The sequence below is a fragment of the Diprion similis genome, chromosome 4 (assembly GCF_021155765.1).
Source record: "Diprion similis isolate iyDipSimi1 chromosome 4, iyDipSimi1.1, whole genome shotgun sequence".
Lineage (NCBI taxonomy): Eukaryota > Metazoa > Arthropoda > Insecta > Hymenoptera > Diprionidae > Diprion > Diprion similis.
In genome coordinates, this window is record NC_060108.1 from 16,281,180 (window position 1) to 16,307,834 (window position 26,655).

Here is a 26,655-nt window from a genome sequence, read left to right on the forward strand (position 1 = left end):
ACGTTGTACGATGTGGAAATAATCGTAACATCATGGGCTTTTTCAACCATCGATAATTCGAGGTCGTGAAATTTTCTATTATCACCGTCGCTCGCAAGCTATATGTATATATACAATGTAGGTACGATGGATACGTGTAATACCTGCGTACATGTAACATTCTCTTCCCTGTAACGATCGAGACAGGCATCACCGAGTCGCGTAACTCGGTTACGAGAGATATGCTCTGTATAATACATAATTGTCACAATCCGCCGCATCGCGTAACTTCGCGGCCGCCGCTGACGACGAACAGTCAAGGAACGTCGGTGAGGAAAACTCAATCCTCGCCTCGCATATACATATATATATATATATATATATAAATATGTAAATTTCATACAATTGTTCCCATAGAAATTACATTAATTCGGGTGAACGAAATGAATGATAGACAAAAATTTTTTAGAGGCAACGTCACAGTATGCATAACAACAACGACAATAATAATAATACAAATAATAATATATATATATATATATATATATAATACAAGCGTACAGTACAAAGATCGTCGGAGTTTTCAACGTGAATGCGTAAGCGAACGACAACCTTCGTGACTCAATAACGGGGAAGATATAGGTACCTACGTAGAGGAAAATATTTCGGTTGATTTTCAATCACGAAACTCGTTGCTCCGGGAGAAGAAAAGGAGGAAAGAAGAAAAACGAACGACGAATGAGAAATGAGGAGAATGAAAAAGTGTTTGCGCTTTTTTTTACATTGAATTTCATGTCGGAGTGGTAAAAAAATGAAAAAATGAAGGAAGGGGAAAAAAAAAGTTTCCCGAGGAGGGAAAAATAATATATTTCATGACGTCATCGTCCCACACGTCACGTACAAATTTACTGTTACAATATGTACTATATACACCGACTCGTATATTATGCATAATACATGACGTTTCATTTTCATTATCGTTTCCCATCATTGTACGGTAGTCACGATTTTTGTATAATATTATATATTAATAGATGCAATTTTTATACACCGTCGCGACGGTTAATCAGGTTCTTTGCCTTTCTTCGTTCGCGTTCATTCGTTTTTCGCGACAATCTATTCGCCGTAGTAGCGCGTTAAAAAGAACCTTTGCGGTGGACCGGAAATGCGTCGCATAATTGCAACTGGAGATTTGCGGTTCAGTTGGTATTGTACGTCAAATGAGTATACATATATGGTCAGTTGGTCGGTGGTGGAAGTGAAGTGAAGTGACTACCTTTCTCTTCCTTTTTTTTCTTTTTCTTTTTCTTATAACGAAGTTGACGTAAGTAACGTTAACGTGACGAAACATCGGTAAGAAATTCATTATATATTGCAATTTTAGAATTTCACTTTGATGAAGTTGCCTTTTGAAAAATATGCCAATGTTTGATTCGTCATTGATTTACTAAATTTCAGACAATTCTAATGGTGCAGTAATGTTACTAACTTCGAGTATATTTTTTTTTATATATATCAAAATTAAAAATCCCTCCAATTATATATATCATTCTTGAAAACGACGAGCAGCTGATAATGAGAAAAGAGAGAGAATTTTTAGACGTATTAATTAATTAATTAACGTTATCATCGTCGTGATATATTAATATCGTAAAGGCGGCATTTTACATCCTCTCCTTGTAACAATAAGATTGACGTCAAGTCGTCAATACGATCATATCCGTATTACACACGTGTATATACTTACGGCTGCGCCTATTATCAATCCATCGAATAAATCCACACATACATGCATACATACCGTGTTTCTCGTAAACACAGAACAGCTGACAGTCTCGTCTAGTATTTTTACTTTCGTCTGGTCGCCGCCGCGTTGCGCTCGACGAAACAATTTAAATACGCATGCGTCGGACGACGCAACGCGACGCAACGACCCGTTGCTTCTTTCCCCGACGGGATCGAAACCTCCCATACAGATTTTCGATAATGTGACGCAATATAAAAAAAAATACTACCAAAAACAAACGAAGAAACAAATAAATAAAAAAAAAAAAAAATTTTTTTTTTTTCTTTGTTTTTTTCTTCAAATATAAATATCAGAGAGAAAAATCGATGGAAAAGTTGCGTGATCGCATGGGAGCATTTTGGATGTAGGAAAAAAGGAAAGAAAAAAAAAAAAAAAAACAGAAACTTGGTTACATGCTTGAAATCGAATACATAAATCGATGGAGAAAAAAAAAAATTTTCGCCTCGTGACGACATTCTGCATTTGAGACTGATGCAGAACGCATGCGCGTCCATCGCGTATGACGACGACCTTGACCCCTGTTTATACTCTGACTGCTGTCCTTCGTAGACTGATCGATATTTTGTGCGCCTCTGTCCGTCCTTCCCTCTCTTTCCCTCTCTCTCTCTCTCTCACTCTCTCCCCCTCCTTTTACCCTGGCGACGCGACACCGTCGAAAACCGCCCTCTAAAGCCTCCTCCTCCTCGTCGTCGTCGTCGCCGTCGTCGTCGTCGTCGTCGTCGTTGTTACACCCCGAGCAGCAAAAGCGGAGGCAGATCACGGGGAAGAGGTGGGCGGAGGTGGGGGTGGGGGTGGGGGTCTACCCTCCTGCAAGCGGTGATGTTAACGCGCGTCGCAACACTACTAAATTCTCTCTCTACTTCCACCCTGGTCATATCGATTTATACCTACCGTAGTCTCGAGTCTGAATTACGCAGCGAAGCAACACCACCACGACCACCACTACTGGTGGCTCCGTGCTTCTTCTTCTCCTGCAACTCCTGCACGCCTTCTGCCTACGATGCCGTCGTCGTTGCAGCGCTAGGTCTTCGTCGTCTGGCGCTTTGCTTTGTTTAATGTACACCGTAGTACTTATAGCTAATTTTCATGGCATCGTGTTCGTAACACGTTTATACCTTGTGACGAAAAATTAGGGAATACGTTGTCTCTGTTATGTGTAATACTTATCTTTTATTGGAAATAATTAATTTTAAACTGTTGGTTCTTTTGAACTACGTAGCTATTGGCATGTTCTTTTTTTTGTTTTTTTTATTATCGTGGTTAAATGGATTTTGAGACAATCGTAGAGGTAGAGTTAATACATACGCATCGCTAGGATAATCTTACTTTTGCTAACTTCTTCAGCCTCGTATCGTGTATGTATATATATATATATTTATTGAAGAGTTGGTTACGTGAAGTAACAAGGCTTTGGTGAAAATCAATACTTTGGTACTCAAGAATGTATGTTATAAACATATACATATGTAACTTTGACGCAATTGGGTTTTATTGTATTTAACAGGGGGGGGGGGGGTCTTTCTTTCTTTCTTCTTTTTTTTTTTCTACTTCTTCAGTCCAACGCGAAATTATCAAGTCGTATTTTCTACTTTAATATCATCGAAAAACATTCTCTTGCAGGGGGGTGTTGTTAACAAAAAAATTTAATTACTTTGATTTTATAACTTTTCATGCGAGCGCAGACGTTTTATATCGCTGTAATTTTTAATCTGTTGCATTTTTGTTTAATCGTAAAAAAGTATAATAAATTGTCGAATTATTTTCATATGTATATTCTATGCTTGATACGCGTTATATTAAAAAAATGTTTGTTCAAAGATTCAATTGAGTTTTTTTCTATGTATATCAATATCACGCGTTGTTTCATTTGCGTACGTTTTATTGGATATTGCAGACATTGGTAAAAGGTTTAAAATAACGGTTTTTCGTTTGAAAAAAAAAAGTCGTTACATTGAAGTTTGTATAAACTTGAAAATCATTCCTCGATGTCTTTTATCATTCGCATCAAGTCTAGGTTTAATAATGTAAGTGCGAGAGTTTAGCTGCCGCACTGAACATTGCGGGAAAATTCTTCAATGAGAAATCTTACTTTTACTCTTCATCTTAAATTGAGGGGAAAAAAACAACATGAAAAATCAGTAAACCACGTTCCAGCAAGAGTTATTAGAAACCAACCTTACAATTAGAGAGGCTGAGGAGAATCTTCTAACTGCGAGGATTTTTTTTTTATTTTCTTTAGCACGCGTTGAAGCGATTTCTGAAACCGCGTCGAATGATAGACACGCGAGAATCGCTTTGTATATTAGGTATATGCCTTCAAAATCGTCTGTGTAATTCGCGGAACAGACGTGTAATACTATTATTATTATTGTTATTATTGTTTTTTTTTTTTTTTCCTCTTACCAACATTTACAATTTTGCAATCAAGTTCGTTGAATGTTTTTCTCAACGATTTAAAGACCTCGTATTTTCAACTCTTCGTGGTTTTTAATTCGTACTTTTTATTTGTTATACTTAGATTTTTCAAAGACACATTTCTCGCCGGACAGTAAATTAGCATTGATAATTTATTTATATACACGTATAGTTGAATACTACTTCCAAGTTAGTCGATAACGTACTTTAAAAATTGGATTACTAGTGTTCAAGGTCTGATTCGAACGATTTTGAAATTTCTTTAGTATACATGATACGAGTTCCAGAACGAGTGCAACAAATACGTGAGATTACGTTTCGAATAAAGCTGCATGTTTGAAAATATGCATTATGCGGAATCGATCGAGATTTCAATATTTTACGATTGTCTTTTTTCTCCCCCTTATCTTCTCTTCTGATTCTGATCAGAATTGCGAATAATAGTTGAAAAGAAAATATACATAATATATATATCCGTCTGAGTATTACAATTTTTTGTTTTTAAACTCTCAGTTCTGCCTGACTCCTTTTTCTTACATGAAAGGACACAGATTATTCTCGAATTCTATATTCGAAGGAGCTCTGACTATATTCTTGATAAAACTAGATGTAATTTGTATTATTGAGACGAAAAAAAAAATAGCTTAGAGTTCCAATGTTCAGGATATTCGGACGGTGAAATTATCTCTCAAGCGAATCACAGATCATACGTCAGAGAATCCGTGGTTCAAGTAAATTTATGTAAAATCGCTGCATCGTTAGAAAAACAGTGGAGCCATGAAATCGGTGCGATTTATTTTCAGCACAATGTAATACCAGTGCAACGATTTTTGAATAGAATATAAGTAAAGAGAGAGGGAGAAAAAAAAATGATGCAATTTATGTGAAAAATGACGCAGTCGTATTGCATGCATTCCGGAAAGCAGCTTTGTTATCGCTGGATGATGATGCGGGTGAATTCTTAGGACGAACGAAATGAAACAGACTCGCCGTGTGAAAATAGAAAACAAAGGCAGCCTTGATGATGATTCACGTACCTTCTTCGATACGTATATAATATATATATATATACAATACATCCATTTTCTTGAACATATAAATTTTCAGTAAAATTCAGTTGAGCGATATATATATATATATATATATATATCGCTCAACTGAATTTTACTGAAAATTTATATGTATATTATATATATATATTTATATATATATATGTATGTATTGTAATTTTAGAATCTGAGACGTCTTGAGTTATTGGGTGAAAGTTTATAGTTTGCCATACTATATCGTAATGTTGTGAAATTGAAAAATCACCAGCAAAGTTTAACTCTGGAAGAAGTTAACGTGCCTGAAGATTCAAGTCTAGTCATATTCATTCATTCGATCGAATAGAGATACGTGATGCTTACGTACTAGGCATGTTTTTCTACGCAAAAAATTTCCCACCGGTTGGACCTTTCAGTGCAAGAGATCGCAATTAGTTGCTTTAGTCGGGTTGAAATTGTTATTATTTTTGTATAGTTTTAAAACAAGTGAACAAATAAGAACAATAATAATAATACCAACAATAATATTGATGGGGGTGGGGGGTAAATTTTTATTTCAGAATAATCGGGTAATTTCAAGGGCAAAATTAAGAATCAGTCCTTTAATTCAGAGAATTCATGGTTCGCCATTATTGTATTCCAAAGAATGGAACCTGGCATTTTTATTCAGTTAGCTCGAGTCGATTTTCAGCGCATTCCTCAATTCGCCAGGCATCAAAGATTCAAGGGTATTGTACCGGCGTGCAGAAAAGAGGATCCTGGATCCTTGATCTTGAATTGCTGAATACTCCCCCTCCCACCACACTCTTTAGAACGGTGTCCTATTATAGTAGTCGGAGTCCTCCTTTGACTACACGAGCACACCAGTCATGCCAACTTCTACGCGCAATCTCCGCGTGTGTGTGCGTGTGCTTGTGTGTTTAATAGAAAGAGACAGGCAGAGATTTGCGGCGTTCACCGACGGTCGGTTAATACACTTTTTTATATCCATAAATCGACGACGGTGCATGACGTGTGTGTACCGCTGTTGCTGTTGCTGCTGTTGCCGTTGCCGTTGCCGTTGCCGTTGCCGTTGCCGTTGCTGTTGTTGACAATGAGAACGCACCTGCGTCAGTTTATTAGCCTGCCTTCTGTGCAGCCGAGGAGAAGAACCACACGTCGATGTATGATGTACGCGTAGGTTATACCTGAGGCACCGCCATTCCAGCCTCTCTGCCTACCTACCAACCTACCTACCTACCTACCTACCTACCTATCTGCCTTTTACACTCTCCATAGCAGCGTGTTATTCAAGGTCTCTCGTCGTGTCTGCAGTGGTAGAGAGTCTTGTGCAGCAGCAGCAGCAGCAGCAGCTCTCTGCCATGCTGCTGATTCTTCTTTCTTTCCGCTGGATAGAGAGGAACCGAACGAGCAGTGACGAGCTTTTTTTCAACACATGCACACGGCATTCATGTGCCCTGTATATATGCAATGCGACTTTGATATCTTCTTGGAAATGAGTAATTACTCGCTCACTTTTCCCCCTGCGTACGTCTTGCTCACTTGGATACCTCAATGGGATACCGCAGCCAAAGTCTCAGAGCCTACATATGTACTTCGTTCTCTCTTTCTTTCTTTTTTTCTTTCTTTCATCCTTTACTTCTTTATGCTTCGTCTGCTGAAATGACCAATTCGATACTGGTCTGCGTAATTCTGATTCGTAGATTATTTGTAAACTATCCAGGAAACTGTTCAGGTGATACGGAGAAACGTATTTGTACGTATTACATATATATTGATGTACAAATTTTACATATGACTCCTCGATCTCTGACGGAAATTTCTCTTTCGCTAACTATTTTGTATATAATTTATATTATATTGCCAACTCATCGTTCTCACTTTTTCTATCTTAGTTTATTGTCAGAGACATTTTATCCACCGGATTATTCAATTTGTTTCAATATTTATCACTATTTAGTTTTGACGATTTGTTGATGGGTAGAGAAACAAAAATTTGCATATTAATGTTAAAAATTGTGAAAAGTAGTATGAAATATCATTAAAAATATGTAAACATCAACCACAATGTTTTGTTGTATATAATTTATCATCCGTAATTGACACGTAAATCTATATGATTTGAGCGAATACTTTGAATTTTTCAAATTCCAAGTGAATTATATATATTATTTTTTTTTTCTTTTTTCTGTATGGATTATACAGTTTTCATTTGAAACATGATAAAAATTTGTCCTTACCCCTTATCTCTACTGTATTGTACAGTAAGAAAAATAATCTACCGACATGAAAGATACAATGAGAAAAAAACAAATGCTTGGGTATTTTGAAAGTGAAACTTTGTGTAATGACGACCTTGCTTATAATACCGTTGCAAACGAAGGATCGTTTTAACGAGAAAAGATCGATGGTGAATCATTGAAAAAATATCTTGCTATGCTGCGCCGTGCAGGAAATTCATTCGTAAATAAAGTTCTGAAACTTACGAATTTCCGTTACAAACCGCAAGTACGCTTCTGTTTTACGACTATGTGAAGCATACGTGCATTGTTAATAACAAAGAAGAAATGAAAACACAATTAGCGTGTCAATAAATTTTCAAATTCTTCACGCATCTGTATATTTCTATCATGCTTCACACGGACTTTCACCTGTTCGTTTCACACGCATTGAAATAATAAAAAATAAATAAATTTAAAAAAATAATAAAAAAACCAAGAATGCAAAGAAATCAATAATATTTCTCGCGATAATGGATACACGATAATGACTAAAAGTGATTTATGAAGTCGAAGTGCAGCGAGACGACTTATTAACCTGCATTCGCGTGCGTTCGATGCGATACTACGATTACGACGTTTATCCTGTCCGCGTGATAAAATCGGTCAATTCCCAAAGTCGATGAAGCCTTCAAACATGCACGCCTAGACGTGGTATCGAAGGTATCTAAATACGATCAACTGATCGTTAGATTGTTGGATTTAAAATGGTTTAAAATAGGGGGAACCAATCATTTTAAAGAATTATATAGACACTCGTCGTGTGTTTTTATCAACAAATATAGCGAACGAAGTTTTATTAAAAATCCTCGAGGTTCTCCAGAAAATGCTTCGCGATAAGCCGTACGTTTTTAGAGAGTATCGCGGCAGCGGAGAAAACCGTTACATCAGATTCCGTAGAATTTTATACCAGTCGGCAGCTGATGCTTCTCGGCGTTCGAGCGTGTGTGTGATCGATGATTATTTTTTTTCCCCCCATATATTATACGAATCCATTTAAATAACTAGAAAGAACGCTTACGTACAGTTGCTTGATATTTTTTTTCCTCCTCTACCCGCTAAACTCACGCACAGTCATCCAAAATCTTCTTCGTCATCCAAGTACATAGAAGAAAATGACCAATCATCATATTCCGTGTTGCGAAAATATGAATATTCCTTTTTAACGGTGAAGTTACTTGTTGTTCAACGATCCCCCTTGTATATTATTATTATTATTATTATTGTTTCATAATTTTAAAAGTATCTCGATGAATCGTCAATGATTGCGAATCAATGGGTAACGATTACCGCGCGTGGTTTCAATTTAAGCCTGTAATTCTTTCTGGCAAGAATAAAGAAAGAAGAAAGAAAAAAAAAAAAGAAAGGAAAAAGAAAATACGTAAATAATAAATAAATAAATAGAAAGAGCAACACATTGTATAAACAGTATAATAGATGTGCGCGTGCGTGTCGACACTCGTATGAATATCAAGCGACGCGCCGCCGGCGTGTGTCACAGGTCTCGACATTTACCTTATATTATACCTCTGATGATTATACGCACACGTGTTACAAAAATAACCGACAATGAGGAGTAAATCGCAAGTTCGCTCACTCAACTGTGTGTGTATGTGTGTATCCATATATATATATGTAGTAAAAAAAAATACATGTATATACATATGTATTATGATGAGAAGAACCGACCGACCGGGGCTATCGTTTTGATACACAAGCACCGGCAAAAGGTAAAATAAAAGCCGCGTAAGAAGAATGGGGAAGAAAAAACATAAAAAACAAAAAAACAAAAAAAAAGACAAGACAAGACAGAGAGTAACAAATAATAATTGCAAGACACGCGACGACGTGTTCAATAATCTTTGAAAAATATTTCCGAAGCAGGTGTAGTAATCGCTGTGCTGCTCCCTCTAACCCCCATTTTTTTTTATTCCTTTATATCTCTATTTCGTTCGTTCGTTCGTTCGTTCGGTCTTAGAATTAGACAGACGAGCCCAGTTTTTTTTTTTTTTTTGTTTTTATTGCCATGATCGTCGTCATCGTCATATCACGTTGTGCAAATACGGTGCGGCGGGAAATCGGGGCGACGCGTAGCGTCGTGACGACGAATCGACGGTGGTTGGTGTTGCAGCGACGCTCACAACGACGTCGAGTCCTCACCGTCAGTTAGTCGTCGTCGTCGTCGTCGCCGCCGTCGCCGCCGCGGCCAATCCACAAGTTTGTACGCACGCAGGCCAACTTGATTTTGGGGCAGGTCAAGTCCGTCCGTCCGTCCATTCGTTCGTTCGTTCGTTCGTTCGTTCGTCCGTTCTTCCGTCCGTCCGTCCGTCTGTTCGTCTGCCGCAAGCCCACCCACCAAACCGTTCGTTCGTTCGTTCGTCCGTCGGTCCGTTCGCCTGTTTCTCGACTCGCTTTTGCCTACCGCGGATATGTTCTACGTCCACACCAAACCATACGGCGATTGTTTTTGGAAAAATAAAGGTTATTTTATTTCTATGTCTTGTTCTTCTTCATCTTCTTCTTCTTCTTCTTCTTTTTTTTTTTTTTTTTTTCATAAATTTGTTAGTTTTTTAAATCAATATTTACTTATCGTTTCTCCGATGCGTCACAGATACTGATATGACTGCACATGTTTCGCGTATGTGACAGGTATATGGATAATTATAAAGCTACGATCTGTCGTAATGTGTATTATTTATTTATATATATATGTGATGTATGTATATATCATTCTCTTTTTTTCCCCGTTTTCTTTCATCTTATTCTATAATTATTTATCGATGTATACATATAGTGATCGAGGATATTCATAGGCTTGTGTATAAATATATTATAGGATTTGACGAAAATTCTTCAGAAAATTCGGCATATTATATTGATGTATATATGTATTAGACATGTGTAACGGGGCGAGTATTTTCCGGTCGAAATAATAACGCGTGTCGCGATGAACGAAAGTATTTTGACACGGATGTTGTACATAAGAAGTAAAATACAGCGAAACGAAACGCAAAAAAAGAGAGAATGAAAAAAAGAACGGAAACGAAATAGACAAATGTTAAAAATAGAAATAAGTTCAGGAATTATATATATATATATGTATATGTATATATGTATATATGTATGTATAAGAGATACACATGCACATGTATACTGTGCATACGTACATATATGTTAGATGTATTTGCAGGGAAGTGCGCAGCGCTAATAATAATGAGTCAGCGAAAAGAATCTATTTTTTTTATTATTATTATTATTATTATTCTTATTTTTTAATCCTACTTTCCACAGGATGCGACATTAAATATGTGACGTTGATAGTAATTTGAAAAATGAAAAATTATTTAGAAACCATAGTCGTTAGTGGTGAAGAAATTTAATCAAAATTACAATTATGTATCATATTATATCAGTGGAGCACAGTTATTTCAAGACCTTACGACGACGTCATCTTATACACTTGAAATATATATTCATAAAATCAATATTACCGCGCTGCTTATAGACAATATTAATAAATTGTCAGAATCTGAAAGATATTTTTACGAGAGAATAGCGGTGGTGAGAGAAATAAATCGTGGACGACCCAATTATGATGGTGATTATGATGGACGTATCATCGATTGATATTTATATAATTCTCTTCTATTTATTAACTCTGAATAGCGGAATTCATGCTTTGTGTAGGAAAAAAATAGGGTAATAATAATTATAATAAAAATAGTTGAGAAAAATACAATATTTACGTCAGAAAATTCTAAAAATATTCTCAAAGCATTTGTAGGTGGTTAGGTTTTGCGGTGAATCAATTACAATTTTACGATGACCTTGATAATTTTCGCGGATTGATAAAATATTGGAAAAAAAAAAAAAAAATAAAATAAAATAAAATAAATAAATACAAAATAAAAAACAAATGAAAGGAATCCAAGACTTTCGCGGATATTCCTGAATCCGAAGTTCAAGGTACCTATACTCGTTTATTCCATCATCCAGTTACGGCAGTACTGCAGCAGCAGGTGTATAAGGCACATGTTATGTCCTCATCGTCTGCAGACCACTGTAAAACGGATGATATTAACGTAACCTTCCAGTTCTTTCGCGCCTGGCTGATTTTATCCAAGATGGCTGCATTGCGGCGGCCGCGACTACGGCAGGATCGGAGATGGAATAAAATACGTGTTATATAAAATGTGTGTATATATTATATATATATTTTTGAAATTTCTTCGCTCCCGTCTTCTCGTTGTTTCTAATTACCTTTTTACGTGTCTCGTTCGAATAAAGTGGCAGAATTTGATTATAATTACGAAATATTATAAAGCTATGATTTTTTATATGTTTTTCATTTGTCGACGAGGGCGTGTTATTATTTCGAAATTTTGTTTCTTTTTTTTTTTCTTCTTCTTCTTCTCTTTCTTCCTTTCATTCTCTCTATCGTTTTTTTTTTTTTTCACTCTCGATTATTTCGCGGCGCTTGCAGAATTATACACCTATTGAGAGATATTTAATCTAACACGTCACAGGTGTTGACGATTTCACCGATCGTCGTCGGGGCCTCGGGAGAGACGACATTTTGGGACGGTGATCTAAGCCAAGTGATATACGACTGTCACTTGTTACCGCGAAAATCGCACAGAGTCTCGTTTCAAAGGCTGTACATTCGATTCTCGGCGATTCTCGGCATACCTAACTATTCCACTACTCGCTCACAGCACCTGCTCGCGTTTTACATTTTATATATATATATATATATATACATACGCCTATATATCTATGAATTGTAGATACGAACGTATTTCTTTGTCAATCCGATCCGCTGTGTACAAAGATGTATACTTATTGTTAATTTGTGTAAATTATAATAGAAGATTTTCAAACTAACGACGTAGGTAAATAATTTCTGTGTTTTTTAACCGATTATTTTACAGAGGTTATAATTTATAACTATTATACGATTCTAAAGAAAATGCAATTTGTTTATTGCGCTGCACTTGTGATCATTTCCATCTATATTCTGAAAATGTTTCGGACTTATTATAGGTGTGTAAATATTATTATGGATAACGGAACGTTGACTAATGGTAATTGTCGTTAGAATTTCGAGGGTATAATAATTTTTGTAGAAAATTTCATGTTATATTATAATCGTGGTTTATTTGATTTTAATTGTATTGGTAAATTAATTTATCATCAAATTTATTTTAAGCACAAAGGCACTACTTTTTCATACGGTTAAAAACCTTTTTCTCTGTCTAAACAATACTAAAATAAAGAAAACTAAACAAAAATAAAACGGAAGAGAGTGCTTGTCTTTTGTGATGAAAATAAATAGCGTACACGTACATTTTGTTTGACGAACAATTATCTCTTAGATTAAGTTGAGTCTGACTTGTCATTTCGGGATATAAAAGGGGAGTGAAAGGGGGGGGGGGGTGACGGTGGTGGTAAAAATACAAGATAATTTGAACTTGACTAAATTAGTATTTCCTCTAAAGAGTATAAATATTTGATTAAAGCTGTTATTACAGATTATATACACACACGTTCGTGCCGTTATATCAAAACATTTTTAACTCTCGCGTATAGTTCTCTAAACTCGCAACGATGCTCATCGTCATCCTTGTGTAAATTTGAGTGTATTTCTTATAATCTACTTCTTCTTCTCTCATTCATTCAATTCAATTCTCATTTAATTACGTACACTAACGAGTCGAACTTCCGGTAGCGATAGTGAGCCGCGTTATTACCCGCATATCATCGTAATGCCGTCCAAGTCATACCTTATATATATATAAATACACTCCGCTACACACTTACGCGTCATTCTCTGTTATCAAATTTTAATCTCTTTTGTCTCCGCGTTGCGAACCGCACCAATTAATGTAGACGTGAAGCACGCACGTTTCATGTCACAGAGATGTCGGTAAGGAAGGGTGCGTTTAAATACTCGAATGAGCATGCTTGTCATAATGCGTATGTGAATGATATCTACATACGTGTATGTATGTATAGCCGTGAAATATCTTGGTATAGTCGCTTATCAGTCTCGCCATAGTTTCCGGAGGTCGCGATATACCGACTATGATTAGCTTCGAATGACGTTAGTTTTGTTCGAGAAAAATAGAGAGAGGAACAGGAGAAGGCCTGACCTTCGCGTTGTTGTAGGTATATTATACCTACCTACATTTGTCTCGTAGAAATATCCTCGTTGCCTGCCTGCCTGCCTGCCTGCCTGCCTGCCTGCCTGCCTGCCTGCCTCTCGCTGTGAATCCACCGTATATATTTTATGATTACGGAGCGAATACCGAGAGTGGTAAAGAGATGATGCTCTCAGTCCTTGGCATTCGTCACAACTTGTTTATGTATATACCTACGCGAACACATCGAGAACGACGGTCCCTGCGATATTATTGCACATGTAACATACCCATAAATTGTAATACTTATACTCTGGCAATTTATTAGAATTTCATTCGCAAGAATTATCGGAGTAACAAATATTTCGGATATTAATATCAAGACAGGAATTGTGTGTTGTTTTTTTTTTTTGGGTACTCGATAGGTGCTAGATTGAAAACTATCGTGCTTGACGTTGAAAACAAAATATTGGTTTATAATGTGTACCTACATTGGCATCCTGGTTTTCATTTTTCATTGTTGGCGAAATTTAAAAGAATTTTAATAACTCTTGCAATTAACTGAGTAATTCTCGCTGCCCGTAACTATGGATTTTTTTTTTTTTTGAAAAACGATGATTCTACCGGTACGAAATCGATCGGAAAAAACTTTTGAAAATTTCAAAGAATCCTGATTTTTTTTAAGAGTTCGCGATATTAAACTCATAGATAAAGATGGAATTAATCGTTTTAAACACTCGATCTTATAAGTAGTACTTTTTAATTTTTTTTTCTTTCTCTTTCCCTTCTTGCAGGCTTTTAAGTTGAAGTGAAAAATCCTAAACGAATCCCAATTCTTTTTCGAGTAAGGTATACATCAAGTTGATGGAAAACGCTAAAAAAGAAACCGGAACGCAGAATTGGGGCACGAATAAGTGTCGAGCGAAGAACTGTCGAGTAACCCAAATTACCTCTGCGCTCATTGATTACTCAAATCATACAGATATACATTGTTGTTTAATATATCTCTTATACATATTTTTATAGGTCACTCTAATGGAAAAATATTCCACATAAATAAAGTTTGCTTTTTTTCTTTTCTTTTCTTGGAAAAAAATTGAACACCAAAATTTATGTCGTCACACCTAATTAGCACCCATATAGGTCACCTAATCAGGCGGCAACTTATGGCGGTAAATTTTGTAATATTCTTTCGTTAATATTATGCATGTTTTTTTTTTCTCTCCTCCTCCGTTAAATAAAAGGATTAGAAGTATTCTTCAATGTGATATTATGCATGCATAATAATCGATGGATTTTATGGTCACGGTTAGTTGAAACGCCATAATCTCTATTCAGCTATTTTTCACTGCCACTGATTGTGAAATGGAAAGGGAAAAAAAACGTTTACGCGAAGTTGCAGTATGACGTGAAAACCGATACGCTGGTGTAAAAAAAAAAAAAAACGAAAAAATGAAAAACAAAATACAGGAGATGAATCAATTCGACTAATTGGCTTAAATAAGCTAACGCGCAGACCTAGGACATTGTATTTACCTTAAACCTGCTGTGTTAAAACAAGAATTAGGTTATAAAAATAGAAAAGTAACCATGAATTTCTAATTCCCTCACAGTCGGTTGTGTTATATATATATATATATATATATTTATGCATACATACGTATGTTATACACGGTGTTATCTGCAGTTTGCTCACTTTTCGAAGGTCTGCTTGAATATTTCTGCAGATGTGAAGATTGTACGTTAGTTAGTTCAGCTGGTATACGCATACGTGTAACTAGTAACCATCATCATCGTCATCGTGTCATTTTGTGCGTCGTTCTCTGCAGCAGCTCGCATAATGCTGTAAAATGTTTGTATTATTCTCTTTATTTCAATCCGCGGTATAGAAGTCGCGGTGTGTGTTGCAAGGAATTTGATGCCGCGGGAATTTAGAAAGATATTGTTTTTTTGTTTTGCTTTGTTTTTTATTTTATAAAAAATTTTCGTCACTTCAACTACTGTGCTCGCTGTAAGTGAATTGTAATTACATATAATTAATTATACGGTGTGTGCAATCGTTCATTGTATAATATTACACATACTTTTACGTACATAATCAATATAATAATACAAAGCTTGGATAAAAAATTCGTAGACATGCATATACCTTCTTCGATTATCTTATTAATATTGGAAAAATGATTTCCGTACATCGTCAATAATGGTGATGTCAATACTTATGGATTTTCCATGAATCTTACAATTAGTTATTAACTGCTATGCACGAATTTGCAACTGTTTGCTAGTTATTGTATATATGTATACACTATACATATGCAATATCGTTGTTTACAAAATTGTTTCTAACGAATTGGCTGATCTTCCATCTAAACCGCGCATATGCATCATAACATCTAAGTACCAGCGTGAAGTCGTAATTTATCAATCACTGTCTTCCTCTGGCGGGTTTGATGTATGTACATACATACTGCGAAGCACATAGATAGCCTTTAGCGGAGACCCGAATCTTGTACTTTAAAATATAAAATACGTATTCGTACCGTAGCACCAGAGTATCGTGGCTGCAGCAACGGCTCGGTTGTATAACGAACTTTAATTGCCGCATCTCGTGTCGAACAGGTCAATGTGGTTATCAGAAAATTCGTTATATGTATATCGGTTATAATTTGCGCGCCAAAGATATAATAATATAGAACTGACTGCATTGCTGTCTATTGAGATAGTTTTATGATTCAGTTTTTTATTTCTATTTAAACGAAAAAAAAAATAAAAATTATTTTTTGTTTGTTCTTTTTTCTCTTTCTTTTTCTCTATGTTAGTATTTCCAATTTTTCGTTTGTACGAAATATTTATTTCGACAATATTTATACGCGTGAGATGTTATATAACGCTAATAATCGGCCAGTCGAATGGAATCTTCCTGGAACGAATTAATAAGAGATTAATTAACCAAATTATTAATATTATGGCTGTAACGAATATTTGCGTACAAAATAATGCGTGTCTTATATATAGCTTGTTCGATGAAACAATTTTTATTTTCATCTTTACATCTTGTTCAAGTATAATATCTAAGGATTTTGAATTTCTACGGTAGACAGAATGAAAATTTCTTATAATTTATATACTTTTTTCTTCTTCTTCTTCTTCTATTATTATAAAACTATAATAATAATAATGTCGATGACCATCGGCTCCTTATACTTGAAAGAAAATCAACAGTTGTAATGAAGTGCGTATTTTAAAATTTCGGTGATATCGAGTTTTTGTTTTTGAAATTACCAAACAAATCTTAAAATTTGTTTTAATTTGACGCGGAAATAAAAAAAAATGGAATGAATTCTACGAATTTGTTATTGCAATTTCGTAGGATCTGTGCCATTTCTTTACTTCTGCGTCAAATGAAAATGGATTGGAGTTTTTTCGTTCAGAATTTTTTACAGAATGGGACTGTTGAGCTCTTTTTCGTTTGTGAGTTACTTAGACTTAAAAATTTCGAGTTAAATACGTCAACGTCGAAATCGACCAGAGAATCTCCTTGATCTGTCGTCCTCGTCACTGTCTTTTCTTTCTTCCGTCATTCTAATCATACATTAACCGATATGAAAGGACAATTATATTGTAGTTTGAAAAAAGAAAAAAAATCATTTTTCTACTATATACGTGTGCACATATATGCATATATCTGTATAATAGTGCAGATCTTTCTTACAGTATAAATTGCACAAGCGAACTAAGTGTATAATAAAGAGCTATGATTGTTTCAATTCTCGATCGTTGTCACCAGCAGTGATGTAGCTCTATTATGGTAGAGGAAAGAATTTGATTTCTGTCTCTGGATAGGGAATGAAAATGGCACCGAGAGGGGAGAGGGGGGCGATTTTGGCAACTTCGAATTCGGGGCACAAGGTAATTATCGCGTTTGTGTGTAACGGCGATTTATGTTTACGCTGTCTCTGCTACTGAAAATCTGCGCGCGCGCGCGCGTGTGTGTGTGTGTGTGTGTGTGTGTGTGCATGCATGCATGTAATACCGTTGATCATGGCGGACGACATACGGTGGATGATGACGGACTGTCGGACAGACGCAGGCGCACTACGGACTCTCGTCAAGGCGTTTGCGTCCGTTGCACTTTCTTTATATTGTCGGTACGTATTCAGAGAGAAAAAGAAAGAGAGAGAGAGAGAGAGAGAGAGAGGGGTAGGGGTAGGAGGGGGAGGAGGGGGCGTGAAAGAAGCTAAAGAGACGCGATAAATAAAGCGAGATGGAGAAAGAGAAGAATGATGGTGAGAAAAGGGACGGGAGGAAAACTGCCGGCGTCGGCGGACACGAAGAGGTAGTAGGTAAGGATCGGTAAGGAGAGGAGAGAGGAGAGAGAAGAGAGACGAGAGGATATCGCTCCGTGTGACGCAGTAGGTGTGTGTATATCAATAACGCGATTACGAAGTCCTCGGCGAACGACGACGAAACGAACTCGCGGCTGCTGTTTGGGATCGGCCAATCTACGACCACTGCCTCCACCACCACCACCACAACCACCACCATCATCATCACCATCGTCAACGTCAACGTCGACTATCGACACAAGAATCATCATCAGCAGCAGCAGCAGCAGCAGCAACGAACCAATTTTGCGGATCTTTGCGAAATCAGCGCCCGGTAGTGGCTCGTTTTTCTTATTTTATACATAACGTAACCTATTATAGGTATATATATATATAGAGAGAGAGAGAGAGAGAGAGAGAATAACGTGTGACACGACGGACGCGACGTTATAGAACGGAGAGAAAAAAATTCTCACACCTTATATTTATTATAATGCAGTCTTTGAGCATGGGTCGCGTCGTGACAACAGCTGGGCTCCGGTCGTTTTGCGAAATATATATATCCGATATTCAACCGATGAATCGTTCTTTTATGATGTCCAAGGTCAAGCCTTGAACGAGTCGCGGAGGTCGTAGCACTCGCGAGATTCTCCGATGATAAATATGTTTTCTCGTTTCGCCAACGAGAACCGCACGCGAATTGATTGTTTCTTCGTTTCTGCATTTTGTGATCGAAAATCACTTTTGTCTCGTTCGATTAAGTTTTTTCCAATATTTTTTTTTTTTTTTCTTTTATATATATTTTAAAATCCGTACGATTCCTTATCTGTTTTTTTTTTTTTTTTTTTTTACACCCCACACCATCCACCCCTCCTCGTGTCTCTTTTTGAAAAATGTACCAATTGTACTTCCGTAATCGATTTTTCTTTCTCGGTCGAACTCGGGCTGCGAGATCCTTGAATTGTCGGAAATTTTTCTTACACTTGTGGCGTCATAAGGGAAGAGAGAGAGAGAGAGATGGAGATGGAGATGTTACGTCATCGTAGTAACGCTGCTCGCTGGGGACGCCGAGCGTCGTCATGGCGACCCAGCACCGGTCTACCTTGTATTTATTGGCAGCCTCGTTCTTCGTTATAAGGTTCAAAGGAAATATCAGGTTTTACTCGCGTACACTATGCCTGTGTAGGCATATTATGCAGGATGTGACTACCAGGCTCTTCTCGTTTCGTAATGTTAATTCGCCAATGTAACAAACTGAAGTACCCGAGCCCAACATCTCGGCTGCAACACGCTTCCCGGAAGATATCCGGTAAATATCTTTCTCCCTTCCTTCCTTCCTTCCTTCCTGCCTTCCTTCCTTCCTTCATCTTTCATCGGATTTTTATTTCTCTTTCGTAGAAGTGTGTAACACTGATGCATTTTTTAGCATATTTAGCAGAAGTAAGAGGAAACACAATCTCGTTGTCGTTTTTACACGTGCGGTAGATTAGAAAACTAAAATATAATAATATAAATAATCATAATAATAATAAATTGAGAAAAAAAAATGAAAGAAATGCGAATTAGTGTTTTCTATCGAACGCTTGTACTTCACATCTTGTCGTTGTGCGTATAACTGTATACATATAAGCATACAAGAAGCTGTCAGAAATTCTTTGGGCAAGTTTTCTAGGAACAGCGCAAAACCGCTGCTTACACGAAACTTTGAATTTTCGCCGTATGATTGTTGCAAATCTCTGACATGTGGTGGTGGGTGGCCGGCTGGCATTGCTCGCGCTCACTCGATCCTCCTGAATCACGATGACGACGGAAGGTCGCGGATGCTGATTCCTAACTAAAGCCGAATTCTCTTTAGCGTTTTGCTTCGCTACTACGATACATTGGTGAAGCGGCGATGGGGTCTTGAATTATACTCATGCGATACAAAGTGTGCCGTTTCTTTTCTTTCTTTATTTCTTTCTTTCTTTCTTTCTTTCTTCCTTTCTTCCCGCTGACTTTGTTCCGAATTATTCAATCACATCTCATTATCGCGTATTACATATATATTATTTTAAATGACCCAAAATATGACGTAAGTACACACCGCTCAGACATGGAGACGTGAAAGTAAAATACAGAAACAGAAACAGAAGCAGTAACCACAACAACAACAACAACAACAACGACTTTCCGCGATCCTCGTGAATCTCGTTCGTTTGTCACAATTTGTGTAATATTTTGCACAGAATTACGCAATTTCACCCTGATTGTAATTGCGCCGCCCCGTCGAGTCGGCGGAAATTGAGATTTGCTTACTCAAATTTATCGCAATTTTCATCTTGGCAATTCGTCGTCTCAAGATTTTTTTTTATTACTTGTTTCTCTGCATCTGTTTCTTCGAATATCATAAATGTGTACATACATATATTTCATACATATTCGCCAAGAAATTGTCTCTTGTTTTATAAAATGCATGAAAAAAAATTTAAACAAAATCGATGGTTCCTTGCAATACACGTCGCGTTTGTCGCATGCACGCATCTGCGGCATCTGGACAGGCAAATAATTTTTATTGCTCCATTTTCGAGCCGGATTACCAACTCACATGATCTGAATTCGTGCTGCAGTGACTATCGGGAGAAGATTCGCATTTTGCAATACGTATACCTAATAAAACTTTCAGTTCTATAAAAAAATCTCGCAGTATCCCAGCCGTAGATACGCCAACACCGCACTCTTTGTTGTACCTACCGTCATATTTTTCTTCTTTGGCTATTTTCATTTTCGCGTACTTATTATACATGCTTTTACTTTTTATTATTGCCTCACTTTATATTACTTTTGCTTTTATTTATACACTTGTACTTTTCAATATAAAGTTTTATCTGTATCGTTCGTATAACTTCAACGAAGACGAGGAGGAGGAGGAGGACGAGGACGAGGACGGCACCTTATTCATACTGCCATGTGAAAAATTACTCATTGCGGATAATGATAAATAAGTGGCTACATGTTAATAGAAAGATTCCGTGTCACGAGGCGTGTATTTAAATAAAATATGACCAATTTGTACATAATAACGTAGAAAATTTCTGGCATAATATTTTTATCATCTTCTTACGAATTTCACTGATTATTTTTATTCCGTCTTTGAGGTAAAACAAATCTCACTTTGATACCTTGTAATTAATAATATTCGTTATTTCTTCTTTGTATGTTCTCTATTCTCGAATTCATTGTCGTTATTTAATTATTCCCATTATTAGTATTATTTACAGTTTGTATAATGGGTTATCATACTACACCGTCTTGTTTTATTTTATTCATTTCATATCCGAAGGCTGCTCCAGGTACACGTATTTATACCTGTACAAGGTATATATTATAAACCTATTGTATAGAGACACAGCTGTTAGGTAATCCATTGCCGATTGTCGTAATACGTATAGGTACCTGCGTATAAGATTTGCGATAATCATTCATGTTTTCCTTGTATCGGGGCATCATTTTTTTCTTTTCTTTTCTTTTTTTTTTTTTCATTCCATCTGTTCGTTTTTTTGATCTCACACTCCTCCGATTTCCATCCGCCGCGATTCTTATTTTCTCTACATAGTTAAACTTTATGTAATACATATATACGCATGATATATCCAACGTCGTAATTATATTTCGAAACACTCTATAATTAGTTAATTACCACGATTTTAGACGTCAATTTCTTTTGTTTTATATACACAATATTTCCCGCATGTATGTAACATGATATTATTTGCGTAACACACCGACCATGGTGTAGATGGACGCCGGGTATACATACATATATACAGGTGTATACATCTTATTGTACAGGGTGTACGTTGAAAAATGTGTCAATATATCGTACGTGTTGATTCACATGTGAAGGGTACGTAAATTTTTCTTTCATCCTTTGTCATTTCTTTATCATTGCAAGAGTTGTACATACAGTTGACTGCAGATAAGCTGCGCAATCAGACCGTGTCGAACTGATATCAACGCGAGGCACGGTCAGATTGTAGGTGTATAATGTATAATATTAAATATAGTGATGATAGGAGTGAGAGAGAAAGAGAAAGAGAGAAAAGAAAGGAGAATTTACGATAATACAATAATATGGATATCGAATTACATTCAGGAATACACCGTATTATAAAATCTCTACAGACACGTTAAACATGTAATGAAATTATCATGTGATATACCCCAACGGAGAAAAAAAAAATGTATAGTACATTAGGTAGAGAATTTATTTTATCGCTATACCGATGGGTATATTTTTTTTTATTCTTCTATTCCCAGTCCGCTTACGATTAGCCTGATGGCTAATAACGATTTACTAAAGAATTTGGTCAGCATGTCACGTTCATTGCCACAACACACGGGGCCGGGCCACTTTCACTCGCCTCCTCCTCGTCGTCGTCGTCGTCGTCGTCGTTGCGTTCACCTTCGTAAATCCATGGCGTCAGCTCTACGATCGAAACTCGTATGTAATACGTATGACGGGCGAAATCTGTTTGAAGATGAAGCAAAAAAGTATGGTTTTTTTCTTTCTTTTATTCTTACTTCGTATTAATCTTCTCGTTTCTTCCTTCCCTTGTTTCGAAATCAGCGCAGTTTGGTTCGGATTTTCGCGCTGCTGCTGCTGCTGCTGCTGCTGCTGATGCATATTTTTGTTACGGATGTTTATAGTTACAAGTATATATCCACGTATATACGTTTTGCAATGTGCCAATTTACAAAGAAGAAGGATAGGATAAAAACAATTTTATGTATACGGGTGATAAATATATATATATATATATGTAGTACATTATACAGACAGGAAAGGACAATAAATTATTAGGATACACACCTGCAGATATTTTCTAATTCTATATAATATGATTATTTTGGAGAAAATATTGCTACAAGGATGCTCATGCAGAGCATGAGTTTGAAAGTTTGTTCGGATAATGTCGAAATCTATAAAATTACGTGGGTATATCCTACGTGTATGTGAATATATATATATATACATATAAATATTAATAACATATATGTATATGTAATACAATATATGTACATAGAAGAGAAAGAGGATGTGTGGTAATGAATCCGCATTGCATGTGCGTTTGGGCTCTTCTGCGTTATTGTTGTACAGTTCATGGATGGCACCTATCGATTGAGTAACGAACGAACAGTGACGCTGCCAGAAAGAAAACGGAAAGTATGTATATTTCTCTGTGTGTGTGTGTGTGTGCGTTCGTGTCTTCCTCTTGGTGTCCTCTGCGCGCAGGAGGTATCTGGGATAGCTTGTGTGTGCGTATATAAATACTTGCGTGGCTACATTATTATACGTACCTACTTGGTGCGAAACTGCCGTTATCTCTCGCGGGTGGTGATTCAGTCTCTGTATTGAAGAATTTATATTGCCACATGCCGTAGCCTCGGACCAAATCCGCCCATTCCGTCATTCCTTGCTTGTTATAATTATTGTTCTTTTATTTTTTATATTTTTATTCTTTTTTTTTTTTATTTTCCTTCAAATTTTCTTCTTCTTCTTCCTCTTCTTCTCACTCTTCTTCAATAAACATACTCGTCCGTTTAAACTCCCCTTCGTTGTGTTTTTTTTATTTTTCATTTAGCCAGTTTTTTTTTTTTTTTTTTTCTTCTTCTTTGCATATCTTTTTGCTTCTCTCTTAATTTCTGCATATATACATATTATATCGTCATACATTAATCGTATGGTAATCGTATGGTAATCATATCCATATCAAAGAACTTGGCCCACTGCCCAACTACTGCGATTTAATTATAAAGACGTATGAAATTATAACCTGTCAAATATGCTTCGACGTATAAACGTTACAGGTGTGTACGGATATTCGTATTAATATCTAGTTTATAACTATATATGAGCTGCGTGAATTGTCGAAGTTACTATACATGTATGTATAGAGAGAGTAGAGTGGACGTAAGATTGTCAGCGATTATTGTTCCTCGTTGCATTGTCGGTGGAAATAATTAATATACAGAAACGAATTTTACTGTTAAAATCATCCATCCTTGTTCGACGGCGATTGAATAATCATCTTCGTTTCCGTGTGTCAATATATATTAATATATATGTATAATATGTATACGTAAGTTGTATTAGTCTCATTCACAAACTTTCAAACTAGTCTTTCAATATAGATTTGTTGCAATGCTTACTTGATAAACTGACGTCATAATACTAATAGCGACACTGGTACCCTTAACGTCCTTAGACTCATTGCCATTTATACAGAAATAGCAGTTTCATTGGCATACAAATAGGTGAAAAAACATCGGCTGCTGCAGGCTTGACGTTGGTGGTTCTTTTTTTTTTTTTTTTTTTTTTTATCTTGTAACTAAAACGGCGCGTCCTTTCTTCCGTATAATAATTCACGCGAAGGGCTCAATCTATAGTTTACAATGCGAGAATCTGCCTCCAGCGTATCAATGCAGTTTATGCGAATGCGGTCCCCCGTATAGGTATAAGGGTATAATACTACGGTCATCTGTGTATGCATAATACACGGATGCTGCTGCTGCAGCGGTACTGTGCGAAGACGCGCTGCAAGGAGGAGGAGGAGAAAGGCTGGTGGTATGGGTGAAAGAGAGAGAGAGAGAAAGAGAGGTCGGGGAGCCACGGAGAAAGGGAATCGGTGCATCGGTGCATCTGCGCACACATGCACACCAACATACCTATATGAATGTGTATGTGTGTATGTATGTATGTATGTGTGTGTGACGATGAGCCACCGTGTAGCGCGCATGTCCGCCTGGTTATGCGATCGCCATGGCCCACTGACCTATATTACAACCCCGAGGATCCCGCATGCTGCTTATACGACATTAACGAAAGAACGAAATAACCGACAACAAACCGACAAACGTTCTTTACTTTTACTTACGCCTATAGCTATGCATTAGTAGGTAGATAAAGACGGTAGGATTTTTTCGAAAATTTTATATCACAGTCATTGTAGATTGAGTTGTATTCTTTTCTTTTTTTTGAGTCACGCTGCGACGTACCAAGTACAGACCTTTTTACACAACACCACCAGCAATACTTGAAGCGTTACGTTTCAGAAGCTGTGATACGCTTAATTTTCGGAAGAAAAAAAAAAGAAAAAAAAAAAATAATGTTCTCCCCTGATATGTAGCTCGTACACCTCTTTCACGATCAGTTGATCCATGTCAATTCGCTGTATGGTTAATTCTTCCTTTTTATACGTCGGTTGATATCGGTTTTTTAGTTATGTAGGTGTAATGGGTGTAATTTTAAGGTGCAGGCGGTCGAGACCTTTCGACGACTCTCGACACTTTTACATCGTTGTCATGCATGCACGGGTCCTTCTTTTACGTAATCCTCCTTTCCATTTCTCTCGGTGATACGCCTCTCGCCTCGCCTAATTTCCAATAACGCGTGTTCGCAGCGGTGAACATTGGCGTCAAACGGGTATAATCACGGAATCGTTGATTATATGACGCGGGTTGATGGGATACAGGAATAAGTGACGGATGATTCTGAGGGGGAAAAAAAAAAGAGAGAATAAATTAAAATTTGAAGAACACTGCAGTGAAGAAATAACCGAAGAAACGATCCAGCTCTGACATACGTGTACATATATATGTATTAGTAATTTCTACGCGTGTATTTGATCCGACTAATTTGAATTAATTCAATTCTCTGCGCTGTACGAGTTGTATGTTGTGTTGAGTACGGTGTCGGGGTCAGTTTCTTATTCCTGCAGATACGCATGGTATACCGTGTGTGTGTTTTACTGATATACATATATTATATGTACATACATAGGTATATACATATATGTGTGTGTGTCGTGTACGTTTAAGCGGGCATTATTATTACGACGTCATTACGCGACGGCGGACTTTCACGGTACGAAATTGTTTTCCTGTTGAGAGGATGAGAGGAGTCATCGCCTGTAATTGTTTTACACCCATGCACACGTATGCATATGCACAAAACGGTTTTCTACATACTTATGCGTACTTATAATTTGCATGCATTTGTTTATAATATATGATGTGTAGATCGCGAAGAACAATTGCTTCTTTCTCTTATTCTCATTCTCGCAATTGCTTGACGATTAACGGCGTGTTTTACCTGCAGGTCGGACATGGTATCAGTATTGCCAAAAAGTAGGCTATATGTCAATACATCGTCCAATGACGCATTGTAATGATTAGGTGAAATAATCTCTCCACGTTCTTGATACATTTTATTTTCTTTTCTTTTTCTTTACAGTTTTTTTTTTTTTTTTTTTTTTTGTCATTTATCGATGAGTATTTGTGAGTTGTATTATAACACAATATGCCAAATTAAACATAATGAATCATGTTCGCGATTGTTCGTTTATGTTAAAAAAATTTCATTTCTCTACTGTTATTCCACAAAGCTCATGCGCTTCAGCTAAAAATTAATTTTCGGCAAGATCAATAGCCATTGAAAATTAGTTTTTTTTCACTTGCACTTCATTGATATGCGTAATTACATCGCATCGCGTAGGCTGGTTTACTTCTTCTATACAGTTTAATCAATTATCTGATATATAAAACACGTTGCAGGATTTTGTTTTTATACAATTGTATTGTTATTATGTTTTTCATAAATTAATTTTATTCCGTTTCTTTTCC

General features: G+C 36.6%; 1 protein-coding gene across 10 annotated transcripts in view; it reads left to right on the forward strand.

The window, feature by feature from the left end:
* The window catches only part of LOC124406090 (nuclear receptor coactivator 1), a 58,452-nt gene that overhangs the window by 14,883 nt on the left and 16,914 nt on the right, over positions 1-26,655 (forward strand). Inside the window, exons 1-2 of one of the 10 annotated variants that reach the window (XM_046881456.1) lie at positions 17,898-18,012; positions 18,083-18,085. The exons of the other annotated variants lie outside the window; for them this stretch is intronic. The gene's annotated coding sequence lies outside the window, so the exon portion shown is untranslated. Of the gene's footprint in view, positions 1-17,897; positions 18,013-18,082; positions 18,086-26,655 lie in introns of those variants that run through there. 10 annotated transcript variants of the gene reach the window in all.